Here is an 18,733-nt window from a genome sequence, read left to right on the forward strand (position 1 = left end):
TTTATTAAATAGGAAATATGCATATGCCACACAAACTTTAAAATATTAAAGAGAATACAGTAAAAAGGTCTCCCTTCCATTCCTATACCTACCTATTTGGGTCTTCTCCCCAGAAGTAGTCATCATTAACAGTTTCTTATTAATCATTTGAGAGATTTTACACATGTCAAAATGTATGTGTGCATACATCAGAGAAACATTTTGATTATTTTTTCTATCCTTTGACTTGGTCTTAGAGTACCATGTGTTACCAAAAAAATATTCAGAGCTAACTTTGAGTTGAATACCCCTTTTGAGTTGAATACTCCCTTTTGGGTTCTTACCATGTTTTAAAAATTTCTTGAAGTCATAAGGAATAGATTGTTTATTTTTTGGGTTGCTTCCCATGGCAAAGATCTGTTTCCCTGAAATCCTGGCCTTGACTACAGTAGGAATTTTCCTCTGTCCTCATTCACCCTGATAGAATGAGTTTCACACGTTTGTTACTGGGTTAAGAAATTCTGGCAGTTCATGTCCAGATAATGTGTTGGAATTTAAAATTTGTGTGGAAACTTTGTGGTTACTTTGCAACGTGTTATAAAGCATTGTTGCCCCCTGCCCCAACATACTAAATCAATTCCCTTTTTAGTCTAAACTTAAAAACCCAAAATACATAATGTCTTCTCTGTAAAAATTTTTAAGTGATTGAGAAATGTGTATTATAAACAGTTATAGTTATCCATAATACTCCCTCTCCAGCCAACTCCAAGATAACTAGTTTTCACAGTTTGGAGTATATATACTCTTCCAACATCTTAATTTTTCTTAAAAAAAAAAAAACCCTTAGATTTTATTTACTTATTTTAAAGGTTCTATTTATTTATTTGACAGAGAAAGAGACAGTAAGAGAGGGAACACAAGCAGGAGGAGTGGGAGAGAGAGAAGAAGGCTTCCTGCTGAGCAGGGAGCCTGATGCGGGGCTCCATCTTAGGACCTTGGGATCATGACCTGAGCTGAAGGCAGATGCTTAACGACTGAGCCACCCAGGTGCCCCATTAAAAAATCAAGTTAAATTTTAATTATGCACGGGCCATCTGGGTGGCTCAGTACACAGAGTGTACTGGGAGTCTAAGCATCTGCTTTCAGCTTGGGTCATGACTCTGGAGTGGAGCATCAAGCCCCCTGTTGGGTTCCCTGCAGTGGAGGGTCTGGTTTTCCCGTTCCCTCTGCTTCTCCTCCCTGCTTGTGCTCTCTCCCTCTTGCTCAGTCTCTCTCAAACATATAAATAAAATCTTAAAGAAAACGTTAAAAATTTTTAATTATGCAGTATCTGAATATGTGAGAGAGTACTTGTAACAAATTTAAGTTTTGGAGAGGAATAAAGGAGCTAATTAATACCCATGAGCCCACCACCTCTCATTATTTTCTAGTAGAGTTTAGTGTCATGTACTCTACATGTTTTCTTAGACTTTCCTTTCCTGGTTGGTAGGATTTTTTCTCCACTAGACTGGTGAATTGCAGGAGCAAGGACTTAGTCTTCTGTTTCTTTTGGAATTTGCACAACTATATCTCACTCTGTGATATGTTAGGTACCAGGGAGTGAAGCCTGGCTTTTCGCCTCTGAGAGACCTCAGCCCATGTGGATTTGGGGGGAAAAGTTTTCTGGAGAAAAAAGAAAAAAGAAAAATGATTATTGAAAAAGTATAATTTGCATTATTTATTGGAAGGAAGTATTTTCCTTTGGGTTGAAAATTTAGTTTCTTTAGAACGTGTAGATTTCTGAGGATGCTTCTATAATAGGACTGATATTAAGACTCATAATCAGGTAACTGATAGGTGATAATGGCAGTAACTAAAGCTTTGTGAGCTGTGTCGTAATTTTTTTTTTTTTAAAGATTTTATTTATTTATTTGACAGGCAGAGATCACAAGTAGGCGGAGAGGCAGGCAGAGAGAGAGGAGGAAGCAGGCTCCCCACTGAGCAGAGAGCCCGATGCGGGGCTTGATCCCAGGACCCTGGGATCATGACCTGAGCCGAAGGCAGAGGCTTTAACCCACTGAGCCACCCAGGTTCCCCTGTGTCGTAATTTATAAGCATTAAATTGTTCATGTTTATTCTTCATAGAAATAAAGACTTTTTAGCAGATGACAGACAGAAAGAATTGTCATACTTTTCTTAACTTCTCTTGTGAAACTTGGAAACTCCAGACAAGGACTACAGAGAAGAAACTCCAAGCTTTTTGGTATAAGTTTATCCATTAAATCTTTTCATTTCCTCCTCTCCAGAGGCTTCTGTATTTTCATGGAGTATTCTTGTTTTTAATGAATAGATACATAGACAAGAGAATATCTTTGTGGGGTTCAAAGAAGAATGATGGGAGGATGGAAAAAGAATCAGAAGATTTAGCTTATAGCCTATTTAGGTCAGAAGAGGACAAATACACAAATGTAGCAACTTGGCTCTTATTTATGAGATGATCCTCAGGTGCAATGTGATACCCTGGAAATAGGAAAGTACTCGGGTGACAGAGGAATAAGCAAATAGTAAAGAATAGCATAAAGTTGGTTCAAGAAGTCTTTCCAGAGAGATGAGTTTAGAGATGATATTTAAGGAGCTAATTGAAATGTGTTGATTGAAAGCAAAGATTATTCATACTAGGATACGTGGTAAGTATGGGAAGAGGATTAAAAAAGATGCCAAATTATATGCCGACCATATTGACTTGGAGAGAATAGAGTGATACCAAAGTTGTACTTGCTACTGTGCTGAAGAAAATGAGTCCCTCTTTTGTACATCATCTTCTTCAAAGAGTAAAGATATACAGGGCTGGGGACGCCTGGGTGGCTCAGTTGGTTAAGCAGCTGCCTTCGGCTTAGGTCATGATCCCAGCGTCCTGGGATGGAGTCCCACATCAGGCTCCTTGCTCAACAGGAAGCCTGCTTCTCCCTCTGCCTCTGCCTGCCACACTGTCTGCCTGTGCTCACTCTCTCTGACAAAAAAAACAAACAAACAAACAAACAAAAAAACCAGGACTGGCCCAATTTGGCAGATTCACTTCTCTGGGAGTCCCTTCCTTCCTTCCTTCCTTCATTCCTTCCTTCCTGTCTTTCTGCCTTTCTGTCAGCAGGGGGAACCTTTCTCACTTCAGGTCCTAGTGTCCTTCTCGTCACCTATTACCCTTTCTCGTTTTTAATTTGTTAGAGGATTGAAAGCTTTGTCCCACTTAAAATCTTGGTGGCTTATGACTGATTAATGTGAGCAATGAAAGCAGAAAAGCAAGTGTTACATCACTAGTTACTTCCACTTACTTATCTAGAACCACAAGCCCTCAGGAAAATAGGATTGCTTGACCAACTGACCTCTATCCTGCAGATTCTCCCACCTCATCAATTTCTTCTGTTTTTCCCTTTCTCATTTCTAAAACCCCAGAGCTCATATTCTTTCTTTGCCATCTGTCTTCCACCATTTACCACTTCTATTTGAGTCTTCTGTTCTGGCTCTTGCATTAAAGTATCCTAATCAGGGGCGCCTGGGTGGCTCAGTGGGTTAAGCCGCTGCCTTCGGCTCAGGTCATGATCTCAGAGTCCTGGGATCGAGCCCCGCATCGGGCTCTCTGCTCAGTGGGGGGCCTGCTTCCTCCTCTCTCTCTGCCTGCCTCTCTGCCTGCTTGTGATCTCTGTCAAATAAATAAATAAAATCTTTAAAAAAAAAATAAATAAATAAAGTATCCTAATCGTATTGGTGTTCCCTGGGTAGCTGATTCTTGGTTACCTTGAACCTAGGACCCCCCTCCTTGCCCTTTTGTTACTACTTTTTAAAGGAACCTCATGCATAAATTTCATTTTTTATATCAAAAATTATAGCGTATGCTATGAAAAACAGTGCTTTTTTCCCTCTACCCTATCCTTGAGCCATTCAGTTTCTGCCTTGAGGCAATCACTATTGCCATTTATTATGGATTTCTCTAGAAAGAGTTTATGCATTCATAAACATGTAATATACTTAAAGTCACCCTCACAAATGTAGTATGCTTTGTACAATGTTAACATATCTTACTTTTTTTTCACTTAATATGTTGAATATATACTACACTTAATATGTTGAATATACACTATATAGGGAACCAGTTCCTATTAATGGGCATTTAAAAAAATTGAGATGAAATTAATTTACATAAAATTAATTAATTTTATTAATTAAAAAATTTTTTTAAAGATTTTATTTATTTATTTGACAGAGATTACAAGTAGTCAAGAGAGGTAGGCAGGGAGAGAGAGGAGGAAGCAGGCTTTCTGCAGAGCTCGATCCCAGGACCCTGGGATCATGACCTGAGCTGAAAGCAGAGGCTTTAACCCACTGAGCCACCCAGGTGCCCCTTAAAAATTATTTTTTTAAGATTTTATTTATTTTACAGAGATTGAGAGCATGAGCAAGAGGAGGAGCAGAGGGAGAGGGAGAAGCTGACTCCCTGCTGTGCAGGGAGTGCAATGAGGGGCTCCATTGACTGAGACGAAGGCAGACTCTTAATTGACTGAGCCACCCAGGTGCCCTGGAAGTACATTTATTTTAGAGTTAATTTTAGCACGTATCTTCCTGAGGTGGCTGAGGAAGAAGCGGATGGTTAAGAATGGCATGTAGTGGGGCACCTGGGTGGCTCAGCGGGCTGAGCCTCTTCCTTTGGCTCGGGTCATGATCTTGGGGTCCTGGGATCGAGTCCCACATTGGGCTCTCTGCTTGGCGGGGGGCCTGCTTCCTCCTCTCTCTCTCTCTTTCTCTGCCTGCCTCTCTGCCTACTTGTGATCTCTCTCTGCCAAATAAATAAATAAATAAATAAATAATCAATCTAAAAACAAAAACAAAAAAAGAATGTCATGTAGTTTGTTCAGGAAAGCTTTCCAGAAGATGTGAGTTTAGAGATGGCTTTTGAAGAAGCTAATTAGAATGTATTGAATTAACAAAAAGATATTCATAGTAGGATAAAAGAAAAGTATGAAGGGAAAATTTAAAAGATAGCCCCCTCCACTCTCAGTCCTGGCCAATAACTGGCTAGAACATCCTCCCTGGGTAGTGGGAGTAGATGATCAATCAATTGATAGTTTTGCAACTTTTATTCCAGGGTTAGGACTCTCAGAGTCAGGAAAATATACTGGTTATAGACTCCACAGAGTGTAGAGGGAGTCTTATTTTAGTAATAGGGCAGTGCAGTGAGTCTGGGACTTCTGTCAGTAAGAGTGGGTGATGAGTTTTACCCTGTATATGTGGTATCTGTATAAGCAGTTGATACTGATGATGATTATAGGTTTTGGCAAACTAACAAAGAAAAGAGAGAAATTATAACAGTATGGTTTGCCTGATAAAAATAATATTAATTGTAGTCTTCTGACTCACTTATTTCTATCCTGTCTTTTTCCAGAGAGAATTTGAGGTGGCTAATTGTAGTTATTACATCAACTTATTGTCATTTATTTTCAATTACTATGGCACACAATTATGTATGTTAAAAATGTCAGATTAATGTATTCAAGTTTGAGGGGCTCCTGCCTGGATCAGTTGGTGGAAAATGCTACTGTTGGTGTTGTGATTGTGAGTGTGAGCCCCATGTGGGGTGTAGAGATTACTTAAAAAATAAAATCTTAAAAAAAAGTTTCATTTGATTATAGCACATAACTGCCTAACCTGGGCACCGTATGTGTTGTATATATACGACAGTTTGTTATTCCCATAAAAACATGGTCATCTTTGGTTTGTTATTATTGGCTTTGTTGGTTCAGAGTGGGAAGAAATGAATTTGATTGGTAAAACATGATTAACAGAAGTACTGTTGAGGTCAACAATTGTTAGAATTATTTGTTGCACAAATAATTATTGGACACCTCTTCCTCATATCAAGAACCATACTAGGAACTAGAGATATAGAGATGAAAGTCTTTGACCTTAGTGAGCTCAGGTCCAGAGAGGAAAATAAATTTACTGCCTTGTGATTCAGTGAGTAGTAGAGGAAGAAAACTTAATCCAATTTTTAGATAGTAAAGAAAGGCTTCCCAGAGAAAATGATATTTAAATTGAAAATAATTTAAAAGTCAACAAAAACCCATAGGTTACATTATAGTTCACTCTTTGCCTTGTATGTTCTGTGGGTTTTGGCAAATGTATTCACCCTAGTAATATGATACAGAATAGTTTCCCTTCCTTAGAATTTCCCTGTGCCCTACCTATTCATCCTTTCTTCCTCTGAAACCTCTGGCATAAATTGAGTTTTGAAAGAAAGTAAGAGTCAGTCAGGTAAAGGAGAAAAGAGTTTATGGTACTAGGACATTAATATGAAAAATCATGATTTGTAAGCATGTTGAAGATTCTGGATGACTTGAGGGCAGGGAATAATTGTGGGGCAGGGTCAGAGATAATACATATAGAGTCTTCATATCATGCTGGGTTTGAAAGCCATAGCAAGCTATTTATATTTTATCTTGAAGACAGTGAAGCACTTTTTGAAGACTTAAGAGAAATGAAATCATCAGATGGTGGTAATTGTAATGATATACCCAGTTTGTTTGAGGCATTAAAAAAAATCTATTGTAGGGGCACCTGGGTGGCTCAGTGGGTTAAGCCACTGCCTTCGGCTCAGGTCATGATCTCAGGGTCCTGGGATCGAGCCCCGCATCGGGCTCTCTGCTCAGCAGGGAGCCTGCTTCCTCCTCTCTCTCTGCCTGCCTCTCTGCCTGCTTGTGATCTCTCTCTGTCAAAAAAAAAAAAAAATCTATTGTAGAATGTAACACAGACAACTTTATAAAACAAACATTTAATGAATTCATATAAGATAGGAAAAAAAACCCTTTCTCAGGCACCCTAGAAAGCTTTCCACATGCCCTTCCCAATCTCCTTCCTAAAAGTAACTACCAACCTTTATGACAGTGACTTCCTTGCTTTATTTATGTTTTATCACTCAAGTGTGCATCATTAAACATTAGAATTTATTTTTACCTGTTTTATCTTTTTGATATAGCTTATAATTTTTTAAATCTATGGATTCCTTCTCCATGTCTTAATTTTTTCCTTACAATTATTTATTGAGGCAGTGAAGCCATTTAATTGCATGTCTTCGTTTGACTCATAGTTTCCCATATTGTGAATTTTGCTGTGTATATTCCCATAGCATAGTTTACTTTTCTGTCCTTCATATTTTTTTTTTGTAAATTGATAGTTGTACCAGAAGATTGATGAAATTCAAATTTGATATATTCCATTTGAAATGTATAATTTAAAACTCCTCCCCTATTGGTAGATATTTGGATTTTTCCCAAATTTTTGTTCCTAAAACAGTGTTATGGTGAACAACTTTGTATAAATGTTTTTTGTAAACATGCAAATGAATCTCCCTTTCCCTATTATATATTATTTTATGTACCTTTCCTTCATAGTAGTTAATATATATGATTATTTGATTAATATTTTTCTTCTCTAGGCCATAAATTTTATAAGGAAAATGCTTATTTGTTTATTCCTAGTACTTTTGCTCAATAATATTAGTTGAATTAGTGCATTTCTATTAAGCGGAATTACTGAGTTAAGGAATACACACTTTATTTATTTATTTATTTATTTATTAAGATTTTATTTATTTATTTGAGAAAGAATGAGTGAGAGAGAGCATGAGAGAGGAGAAGGTCAGAGGGAGAAGCAGACTTCCCAAGGAGCTGGGAGCCCGACGCAGGACTCGATCCTAGAAGTCTGGGATCATGACCTGAGCTGAAGGCAGTTGCTCAACCAACTGAGCCACCCACGCGCCCGGAATACACACTTTATTTATTTATTTATTAAAGATTTTATTTATTTATTTGATAGAGATTACAAGTAGTCAGAGAGGCAGGCGGAGAGAGAGAAAGAGAGGAGGAAGCAGGCTCCCCGCTGAGCAGAGAGCCTGATGTGGGGCTCGATCCCAGGACCCTGAGATCATGACCTGAGCTGAAGGCAGAGGCCTCAACCCACTGAGCCACCCAGGCGCCCCCAGAATACACACTTAAAAAAAAAGATTTATTTATTTATTTGACAGAGCGAGAGAGAGCTCACAAGTAGGCAGAGAGGCAGGCAAAGAGAGAGGGAAGCAGGCTTCCTGCTGAGCAGAGAGCCCGATGTGGGGCTCGGTCCTAGGACCCTGAGACCATGACCAAAGCCGAAGGCAGAGGCTTAACCTACTGAGCCACCCAGGAGCCCCAGGAATACACACATTTTTAGTTTTGTTAGATGTTGTCAAATTATACTCTAGAAAGTTTGTATCTGTATTTATACTGCTGATACTCATTTTCTCGCCTCCAACTACACTGCCTCTTTCCCCTCTATCTCTTGATCCTTTCCTTCTACAAACATTTTTTAAAAGTTTATTTATGGGGCACCTGGGTGGCTCAGTGGGTTAAGCCACTGCCTTCAGCTCGGGTCATGATCTCGGGGTCCTGGGATCGAGCCCCGTGTCAGGCTCCTTGCTCAATGGGGAGCCTGCTTCTCTCTCTGCCTCTGCCTGCCTCTCTGCCTGCTTGTGCTCTCTGTCTCTCTCTCTCTGTCAAATAAATAAATAAATAAATAAAATCTTAAAAAAAAAAGTTTATTTATTTTTAGTAATCTCTATAGCCACCATGGGGCTCAAACTCATGACCCAAGATCAAGAGTTGGGTGCTCTTCTGACTGAGCCAGCAAGCACCTTACAAACATTTTTTAGTACAGTCTCGATTTTCTTCTAGGTGCTTGGGATATATGAGGAAGCAAAACACATCAAGCTCCTGGGTCGGGGGAAACAGTAAATGTAATGAATATTACATTATATTCATTATTATATATATAGGAATTTAGGAAATTATAGGAATTTAGAGAGTGGACCAATTATATAGGAAATTATATAGGAATTTAGAGAGTGGACCAATAAAAGAGTAGATGGTAAAAGTAAATTGAGAATGCTAGAATTGAAATTGGGTTGTAATTATAAATAAGGTAGTTAGTGCTTAAGCCACAGTGAGAAGATGACTTTTGCGTAAAACTTGGAGGTGAGGAAATTAGTGATGTTTCTCTCTGGGGAAAGTGTGATGCACAGAGGAAATAGCTGGTTCAGAAGCTAGTTGAGGGGTGCCTGGGTAGCTCAGTAGGGTGAGTGTCCAACCCTTGATCTCAGCTCAGGTGTTGATCTCACAGTTGTGAGTTCAAGCCCTGAACTGGGCTCCACGCTGGGGGTGGAACCCACTTAAAAAAAAAGGAGGGTGGTTGAATGAATGAAAAGGAGTAGGAAGAGGTCTGCTGGATGTTGGTCTATTCTGTTCCTTCATCTATGTAATGTTGAGTGTGTTCACAGTATTCATTGAACAATGCACTTATGATTTGTATACTTCTCTGCATCTTATATTTCAGTAGAGCTTCTGTATTAAAAATAAGGAGTAGATGTTGAACATTTCAGAATTGCTCAGTAGTACTTACCCAATTGTTTATGGGTATCCATTGTTCCTTTGACTTATTAATGTGATGAATTCATTAATCAGTTTCTATTGATAAATCATCTCTGTTTTCCTATAATATACCCTATTTGATTATGGTAAATTATTCTTTTACTATAATGTTAGGCTAAATTTGCTTGTATTCTAATACATATGTTCACAAAGAAGATTGGTCAATAGTTTTTTTTTTCTTAGTTAGGTTTGATGTACTTTTCTTAATTATAGATTTTTAAAAAACTATTTTCAATTGAAGGAAAAGTTTTGTGGTACTTACCTGTTTTGAAAGGGAGAACAGAATAACTTCTAATGGTTGACTTTTTTTTTTTCGTCCTTTGTGAGCTACCTGGTAATTACTACAGTTTAGTAATTGATAATGGAGTCCTGTCATTGCCTAGACAGATGGCTGTTCACTTGAAATCAAATATCCTGTCATTTCATTGTCTTGGAAAAATTGACCAACACTGGATTGGTGATGTAACAGTTGCCTGGGGGTGTTTTGTTTGGTAATTATCAGCCTTATTTCTTAATGTGACTGTCTGATTTCTTATATTTTCCACTAGAAACAAGATGAAATAGGCAGAACAAGAAGCCTGTGAATGTGTGCTGTAGCCTTATCAGCAGGGATAAATGAAGAAGTTTTGCCTTCTAGGAAAGAGGATTCATTTTTAATTGGGTCTGGACTGCTAGCATTTTTTCACTTATGTGTATGCTTACAATGAACTGGTCTTTGAGCTTAATAGGATAGTACATCTGGCTGCCTCTTTTCCATCAGTCAAGGAACACTATGCTTTTGACTGAGAGACTGGCATTTTTCATATAGGAAAGTCTGCAACTGTATTTTTCAAATTGTAATTTAAATTCATTGACATGAGAGTCCCCAGCTTCTTACTGAAAAGGCATATTCCAACAACAACAACAACAAATATAGATTCTGAAGCCATTTCAGGGGTTTTGAATGAGACTCTCTGGGAGTAGGGTCTAGGTATCTGCATTTTATAACATGAGTCTCAGTTTGGTTTCTTTTTTTTAAGTTGTTGTTTCTATCTTTATTTATTTTTTTAGAGAGGGAGAGAGTGTGTGAGTGGGGAGGAGAGGGAGAGAGAAATCCCAATCAGATTCCAGGCTCTGCATGGACTCTGAGTCAGGGCTTATTAATTCATGACCCTGAGATACATGACCTGGGCCAAAATCAAGAGTCTGAACACTCAACTGACTGAGCCACCCAGGTGCTCTGTTTTGTTTTGTTCTTTTAAAGATTTTATTTTCAAGGTGGGGCTTGAACCTATAACCCCAAGATCAAGGGTCGCACACTCCACGGACAGTCAACCAGGCTTACCGTTAAGTTAAAGGCATACTGTTAATTTTTTTTTAAAGATTTTATTTATTTATTCAAGATAGAGAGATCGCAAGTAAGCAGAGAGGCAGGCAGAGAGAGAGAGGAGGAAGCAGGCTCCCCGCCAAGGAGAGAGCCCAAAGCGAGGCTCCATCCCAGGACCTTGGGATCATGACCTAAGCTGAAGGCAGAGGCTTTAACCCTCTGAGCCACCCAGGCACCCCGTTAAGTAATTTTTTTAAAGAAGATTTTATTTATTTATTATTTGACAGATAGAGACACAGCAAGAGAGGGAACACAAGCAGGAGTGGGAGAGGGAGAAGCAGGCCTCCCGCTAAGCAGGGAGCCCGAGGCGGGGCTCGATCCCAGGACCCTGGGATCATGACCTGAGCCAAAGGCAGATGCTTAACAACTGAGCCACCCAGGCGCTCCTGTTAAGTAATTTTTATTAAAATTTAAAGACCCTGCTTGGATTAAGAGGAAACTGCTTTTTTTTTTTTTTTTAAAGATTTTATTTATTTGTTTGAGAGAGAGTATGCATGAGATGGCGGGGGTCAGAGGGAGAAGCAGACTCTGCTGAACGGGGAGCCCAATTTGGGTTCAATCCTGGGACTCTGGGATTATGACCTGAGCTGAAGGCAAACACATAACCAACAGAGCCATCTAGGTGCCCAAGAGGAACCCACTTTTATTCAGTTGTTATCTCCTTCAGTATAGGATTTCTGTGCCAACCATTAAGAGAAATATAGAGGAAGTATAAAACTTCTATCTTACCCTCAAGGAACTTACAACCTAGGTTAAGAATGGATGGATTGGACAAAGGCAAGCGATAAGTTCTAATGCAGGTTTTTAAAAATTTTTATTAAAAAATTTTTTTTTAACTTCTGATTTTTCTTTTTTTTTTTTTTTTTTTTAAATTTTTTTTATTTATTCATTTGACAGACAGAGATCACAAGTAGGCAGAGAGGCAGGCAGAGAGAGAGAGGAGGAAGCAGGCTCCCTGCCGAGCAGAGAGCCTGATGTGGGGCTCGATCCCAGGACCCTGAGATCATGACCTGAGCTGAAGGCAGAGGCTTAACCCACTGGGCCACCCAGGTGCCCCCTGATTTTTCTTTTTAAAATTTTATTTATTTATTTATTTTTCTTTTTTATTTTTGTCTTTTTTTTTTTAATTTTAAAGAAAGTTTTTTCTGTTCTGTCCCATTGCTTTATGTGTCTGTTTTTGTGCCAATACCATGCCGTCTTGGAGATCACGGCTTGGTAATATAGGCTGAAATCAGGCAGCATGATGCCCCTGGCTTTGTTTTTCTTTTTTACCTTGGCAATTCAGGGTCTTTTCTGGTTCCATACAAATTTTAGGATTGTTTGTTCCAGTTCTTTGAAAAATGTCTTTGGTATTTTGATAGGGATGACATTGAAAGTATAGGTTGTTCAACATCATTAACCATCAGGGAAATTCAAATCAAAACCACATTGAGATACCACCTTACACCAGTTAGAATGGCCAAAAATAACAAGGGAGGAAACAAATTGTGGAGAGGATGTGGAGAAAGGGGAACACTCTTACACGGTAGGTGGTAATGCAAGTTGGTATAGCCACTTGGAAAACAGTATGGAGTTTCCTCACAAAGTTAAGAATAGAGCTACCCTATAACCCAGCAACTGCACTACTAAGTATTTACTCCAAAGATACAGATGTGGTGAAAAGAAGGGGCACATGCACCCCAGTGTTTATAGCAGCATTGTCCACAATAGCCAAACTGGAGGGAGCTGAGATTCCCTTCAACAGACAAAGGGATAAAGATGTTCATATATACAATGGAATATTGTATATATCAGCCATCAGAAAGGATGAATACCTACCATTTGCATCGACATGGATGGAACTGGAGAGGATTATGCTAAGTGAAATAAGTCAAGCAGAGAAAGGCAATAATATTTCATTTTTGTTTTCATATATCATATTTCACTCATATGTGGAACATAAGGAATAGCATGGAGGACATTAGGAGAAGGAAGGGAAAACTGAAGGAGGGGAAGTCAGAGGGGGAGATGAACCATGAGAGATTATGGACTCGGGGAGACAAACTGAGGGTTTCAGAGGGTGGGGCATGGGGGGATAAGTTAGCCTGGTGAAGGGTATTAAGGAGGGCATGTATTGCAATGAACACTGAGTGTTATATGCAAATAATGAACACTGAGTGTTATATGCAAATAATGAATAATGGGACACTACATCAAAAACTGATGAAGTAATGTATGGTGACTAGCAGAATAAAAAAATAAAGGTTTTTTTTTTTTTTTAAATCAACTATATTGAGGGGTGCCTGGGTGGCTTAGTTAGTTAAGCATCTGCCTTCAACTCAGGTCATGATCCCAGGGTCCTGGGATTGAGCCCCACATCGGGCTCCCTGCTCAGCAGGAAGTCTGCTTCTCTCTGTCTCTGCCCCTCCCCCCTACTTGTGCATGCACTCTTTTCCTCATTCACTCTCATAAATAAATAAAATCTTTTAAAAAAATTTAAAATCAACTTTATTTAGATATATATACAAAAAACACCCACTTGAACTGTCCGGTTTGGTTAGTTTTGATAGATGCATACACCAGTGAAACTACCACCATTGTCAAGACGCAGAACATTTCTGTTACCTCTAAATGTTTTCTCATGCCCTTTGTACTTCATCCTTCTCCCTACTCCTGGCTCAAGACAACCACTGTTAGATTTTTGGTCACTGTGGATTAAATTTGTCTTTGTAGAGTTTTATATAAATGGGACCACATACTATATATTCTTTTGTATCTGGCTTCTGTTACTCAGCCATTTTATTGGGTTTACCAGTAAATCATTTCTTTTTATTACTGAGTAGTTTTCTATTATGGATATACCACATTTTTTTTAATCAACTCATCTGTTGATAGGCACTTGGGTTTTTCCTAGTTATTATGAATAATATGAACATCAGCTTGATGATATGTTTTCATCTCTCTAGGTTAAATACCTGGAGGTGGAATGGCTGGATCATATAGGTAGATGTGTGTTTAACTTTTTAAGGAAACTGGCAAATGGCTTTTGTTTTGATAAGAAACATTGTACTAGAGTTATTGAACATTGTGTAAGGAAAGATGTTTAAAAGGAACTTAAGAATGGGTACCAACCAAATAAGGGAGAACAGGGAACATTTACTGAGTAATTATCATTCATCTAGCACATGGAGTTAAATGCTACATACGTGATTTTCAATATTTATGCAAATTTGAGAGGTAAGTGGTATTACTCTTCATTTTTTACAGATGATGAATATAAGGGCAGAGAAGTTAACCTGCCTAAGGTCACACAGCTACTAATGATGGCTTTGGACCTAGGATTATCTGGTTCCAAAACTCAAAACCATTTCCATTACACCAACAAGCAGTGGAAAAGAAGGACCTTCCAGCTTCAGAAGTTGAGGGGCAAATAGGGGAAATCAGGCTCATTCCTCTATCTCCCAAGTGTGGCAGATATAGGAACTGTGACCTGTTTGCCAATAACGACTTTGTTTTGGGTGAGTGGTTGACAGTGTGTTTTGATATTATTTGGGATCAGATTATAGAGGACTCGAAAGCCGGAAAGATAAATACACTCTTTTATACATAGTGAGAGGTTATAAGTTATTAAAAGGGCGATGATGTGATTAGAAGCTGGATTTAGGAAAATTAGTTGCCATCTGCTGAGTAGATTGAATGGGACAGAGATTAGAAGGTCATAAATTCAGCCAAAATCTGTAATAATTCAGGCATGAGGTAACGAGTTCCTTGATAAGGACTGTGAAACCTAGGAGGAAGGGACAGTAGGAAGGAGACTTAAGTGGAATTAACTATTAAGTTTGTTGACAGATTGGAAATGGGAGATAAAGTAGAGAGGAATTTTGGAATGGTCTTGTAGTTTCTGTTTGAAGTGTTGGGAGTTCAGTGGTTTTGGGCTTAAGGTGAACTTGGTAAAGTTAATCTGCACAGAGCTCATAACATTGTAAATACAATGTCATTGCCAGTGGAGGCTCTAGTTTTCTAGACTGCCTGACTCTTAGCATCAGGTGCCACTGAGCTACAGGGTAATTGGTTATTCACTTGTTAAATATGTGAACTGAAGAGGTTTGAGGCTCTAGGGAGGTAGGAAACATTAGCATGCTCATTATAATTGTCAATTTGACACACATTTGATATGTGTGAATGCCCAATTTGAGAATGTTGCTGGTTCTGTAAGAAGCTCTTAATGTACTCAGTTTTTTCTGTAACACATTTGGTGATTGTTCCTTGCTTGCTTCTTTTTGGCATCTGTGATAAGCAGTGTCTACCATCTTGCTCACATTCAGTGTTTTACTGTATGAATTACAGAATCTCTTGATGTCTCCTTATTCCATTGTATGTGCTTCTATTTGTTTCTTAACAGTCTATACTCCAGCTTTCATTCATTAAAATTTCTATTGAAGTTTTTATTAACCTTTTTGTTTCTAAATCCAGTAGGCCTTTTTCAGTTTTATTTTGTTTGACTACCCTGCAGCGCTTAACACTTGTTAATCACTGCCTCCTTGAAACCTTGTTTTTTTTCTGATTCAGAGACCACACCACCATGGTTTTCCTCTCTTTGGTTTCTTCACAGCCTCCTTCATGGACTCCTCCTTTTTTTTTTTTTTTTAAGTCAGATTTATATGGTATAACTTACATTCAGTAAAATTCTACCTTTTAGTGTACAGTTATATGAGTTTTGACAAATACATACAATTTTGTAACCATAACCATAGTTAAGATATAGAGCAGTTCCATCAACCCTAAAAGTTTTCTAGACCCCTTTTTAGTCAACCTCTCCCATTCCTGGCCTGAAAACCCTAATTTGTTTTCTGCCCCTATGGTATTGCATTTTTCAGAAAGTCATATACGTGGAATCATATTATATGTAGCTTTTTGAGTCTGGCTTGTTACACTAATCATACTGCATTCGAGATTTATCTGTGTGTGTCAGTTCATTCCTTTTTATTCCTGAATGGCCCTCTGCTATATGGATATACCATGGTTTGTTTATTCAGCAGATGGGCATTTATGTTAACAGTTATTAGTGAATATGAATTAACCAACTGTGAACATTCATGTATAGGATTTTATGTGAGCGTTTTATTTTTCTTGGGTAAATACATATGAGAGGGATTGCTGGGTTTTATGATTATATATAAAACTTAATAAGAAATACCCAGTTTATTTTCCAAAGTGGCCTGCCACTTTGCATTCTTGCAAAAAGGAGAGAGAGAGAGAGTGGGGGGGTGGAGGGACAGAGGTAGAAGGAGAGAGAGCATCCCAAGCAGACTCCCTGCTGAGGGTGGAGGCTGTTGCAGGGCTCAATCTCCGGATCCTGAGAACATGACCGAGCTTAAATCAGGAGTTGGCTGCTTAGCCCACTGAGCCACCCAGGGACCCCTGCCTCATTGTTTTTTCTTACGTACATTATAATTTTTATCCATTAATTCACAAATATTTGTTGAGTTGCCGTTTCGTGCCAAGCACTGTTTAGGCACTAAGGATATAAAAGGAACAAAGCAGAAAAATCTCTGTCTTCATGGCAGCTTGTATTCTAAAAACTTAAGACTTCACATATCTTTCCTCAGCTCCACAACCATATATCCAGCTGTCTTCTCAGACATATTCATTTAAAATACTTCGTAGATACCTCAAAGCCAGTAATCTAACACTGAATTCATCATTTCCTTTAGTCTGCCACTCTCATATTTCTCTTCTTAATGAATGATATCATATCCACCCAGTAGCTCAAGCTGAAAACCTAAGCAGTATTGTTTAGGCTTTATTCTCCTCACCTCCTGCATTTAATTACTTACTAAAGCCCTTGATTTTATCTCATGAATCTATCTCTCCACTCCCTCTGCAACTTTCCTGGTTTGGGCAATCATTAGGTGAGAGCAGTAGCTTCCTTACCAGCCTCCCTGACACCAGCCTCCAGTCCATCTACCCTACAAACGTTCGGCCACACTGTACCACCATTCTCTTTCTAAAGTGACAAATCTGATTCTTCTCTCCCATGCTTGATACTATATGATTTCACTCATATGTGGAATTTAAGAAACAAAACAAAGGAAAAATAAAGAGATAAACTAAAAAATAAACTAAAAAAAAAAAAAGATTTTATTTGAGAGAGAGTGAGAGAGCACAAGTTGGGGGCAGGGACAGAGGGAGAGGAAGAGGCAGATTCCCCACTGAGCAGGGAACCCCATGCAGCACTGGATCTCAGGACCTTGGGATCATGACCTGAGCCTAAGGGAGCTGCTTAACCGACTGAGCCACCCAGGCCCCCCCACCCCAAAGGCAGACTTTTAACTGACTGAGCCACCCAGGTGCTCCTAAAAAACAGTTCTCTTAACCATAGAGAACAAACAGATGGTTACCAGAGGGGAGGTGGGTGGGGGATGGGTGAAAGAGGTCAAGGAGATTAAGAGTAAACTTAACATGATGAGCACTAAGTAATGTATGGAATTGTTGAATCATTATATTCTACACTTGAACTGTGACTGACTAGTAGTCCCTGATCTCCAGGATTGGGAGTTAGCTCAGGTAATGAAACCAGCTTCTGTTGGCATCATTCAACGCTTCCAGAATTTTGAGTCTTAATAGCAAATTTTTTTTTTTTAAGATTTTATTTATTTATTAGACACACAGAGAGAGAAATCACAAGTAGGCAGAGAGGCAGGCAGAGAGAAAGGGGGAAGCAGGCTCTCCGCTGAGCAGAAAGCCTGACGCGGGACTCGATCCCAGGACCCTGAGATCACGACCCGAGCCGAAGGCAGAGGCCTAACCCACTGAGCCACCCAGGCGCCCATTAATAGCAAATTTTCAAGGGAACTGCACCCTTAGAACTCTGAGGACTTTTTTTTTTTTTTTTCTTTCTCTGAGGACTTTCTAACCCAAATATAGACAATCCCTTAGCAGATACTAGGGTTATCAGTGTGTGGATCTTCCTGCTACCTATTTATTAGGAACCTATAAGGCAAGCAAAAACTTGGCAACATGACACAACAACAAGAAATGCCAATTGTTTGCCCCATTCCAGGGGCCTGCACTAGTTTCTTTACATGCATTTTTCTCTTACAATCCTTCGGTAACAATGAGACTCATAATATTCTTATATTACAGTTGAAGAAATATCTATAATAACCTTTTAAAGAGTAGTGGCAGAGCTAGAAGAACTTAGCTTTGGCTTGAGTTCTCATATTCTTAATTATGAAGCTAAATTACTCCTTGTTTCTTGGGATAAAGACCTATTTTTAGTGTGTGTGTGTGTGTGTGTGTGTGTGTGTGTGACATTAGTTGCCTCAAATTCAGTTTTGAATATGGAATAGGATTTAAATGTAATTAACATTGAATTTTTTATTTTGAAAAATCAGTAGAAAATGTTCAGTTTTCTCTCATCATTCAAAGCCTCTGTATTTTAATGGATTTTATTAAATTTTTCAGGCATTTGAAAAAATGATTCTAAGCAGAAGGCTGCAGTGTTTTATTACTTGGAAGATTAGATGTTAATGCCGTTCTTTGGCCTTTTAATTTTCAATAGAGAGCATCAAAATTAGACATCATCACTCCTAGACAAAGAAATCACTCTCTTTTCCACTGTATCAGGTTTGAGAGTCTCATGGAAATACTATGGTAGGCTCAGGTTTGGTGAATGAAGAGATAGGAAGGATTTCTTAGAGAGAGGTTGAATTTTTGTCATTTTGAATAAGGAAAGGTATATTAGCTCCTAAATGATAATGTTCTGAGTCCTAGGCCAGAAGGAGTTTTAAAAGAGCATAAAAGCATGGGCACCTGGCTGGGTCAGTCAGAGGAGTGTGTGACTCTTGATTCTCCGGGCCATGATTCTGGGCTCCTCCTTAGGTGTCGGAATTACTCAAATAAATAAAGCTTTTTTAAAAAA

General features: G+C 38.7%; 1 protein-coding gene across 7 annotated transcripts in view; it reads left to right on the top strand.

The window, feature by feature from the left end:
- Window positions 1–18,733, top strand: part of UNC13B (unc-13 homolog B) — a 219,410-nt gene that overhangs the window by 93,203 nt on the left and 107,474 nt on the right. The window lies entirely within an intron of this gene.

This window comes from Lontra canadensis, unplaced genomic scaffold (assembly GCF_010015895.1).
Source record: "Lontra canadensis isolate GAN:19392208 unplaced genomic scaffold, GSC_riverotter_1.0 scaffold19, whole genome shotgun sequence".
Classification (NCBI taxonomy): domain Eukaryota; kingdom Metazoa; phylum Chordata; class Mammalia; order Carnivora; family Mustelidae; genus Lontra; species Lontra canadensis.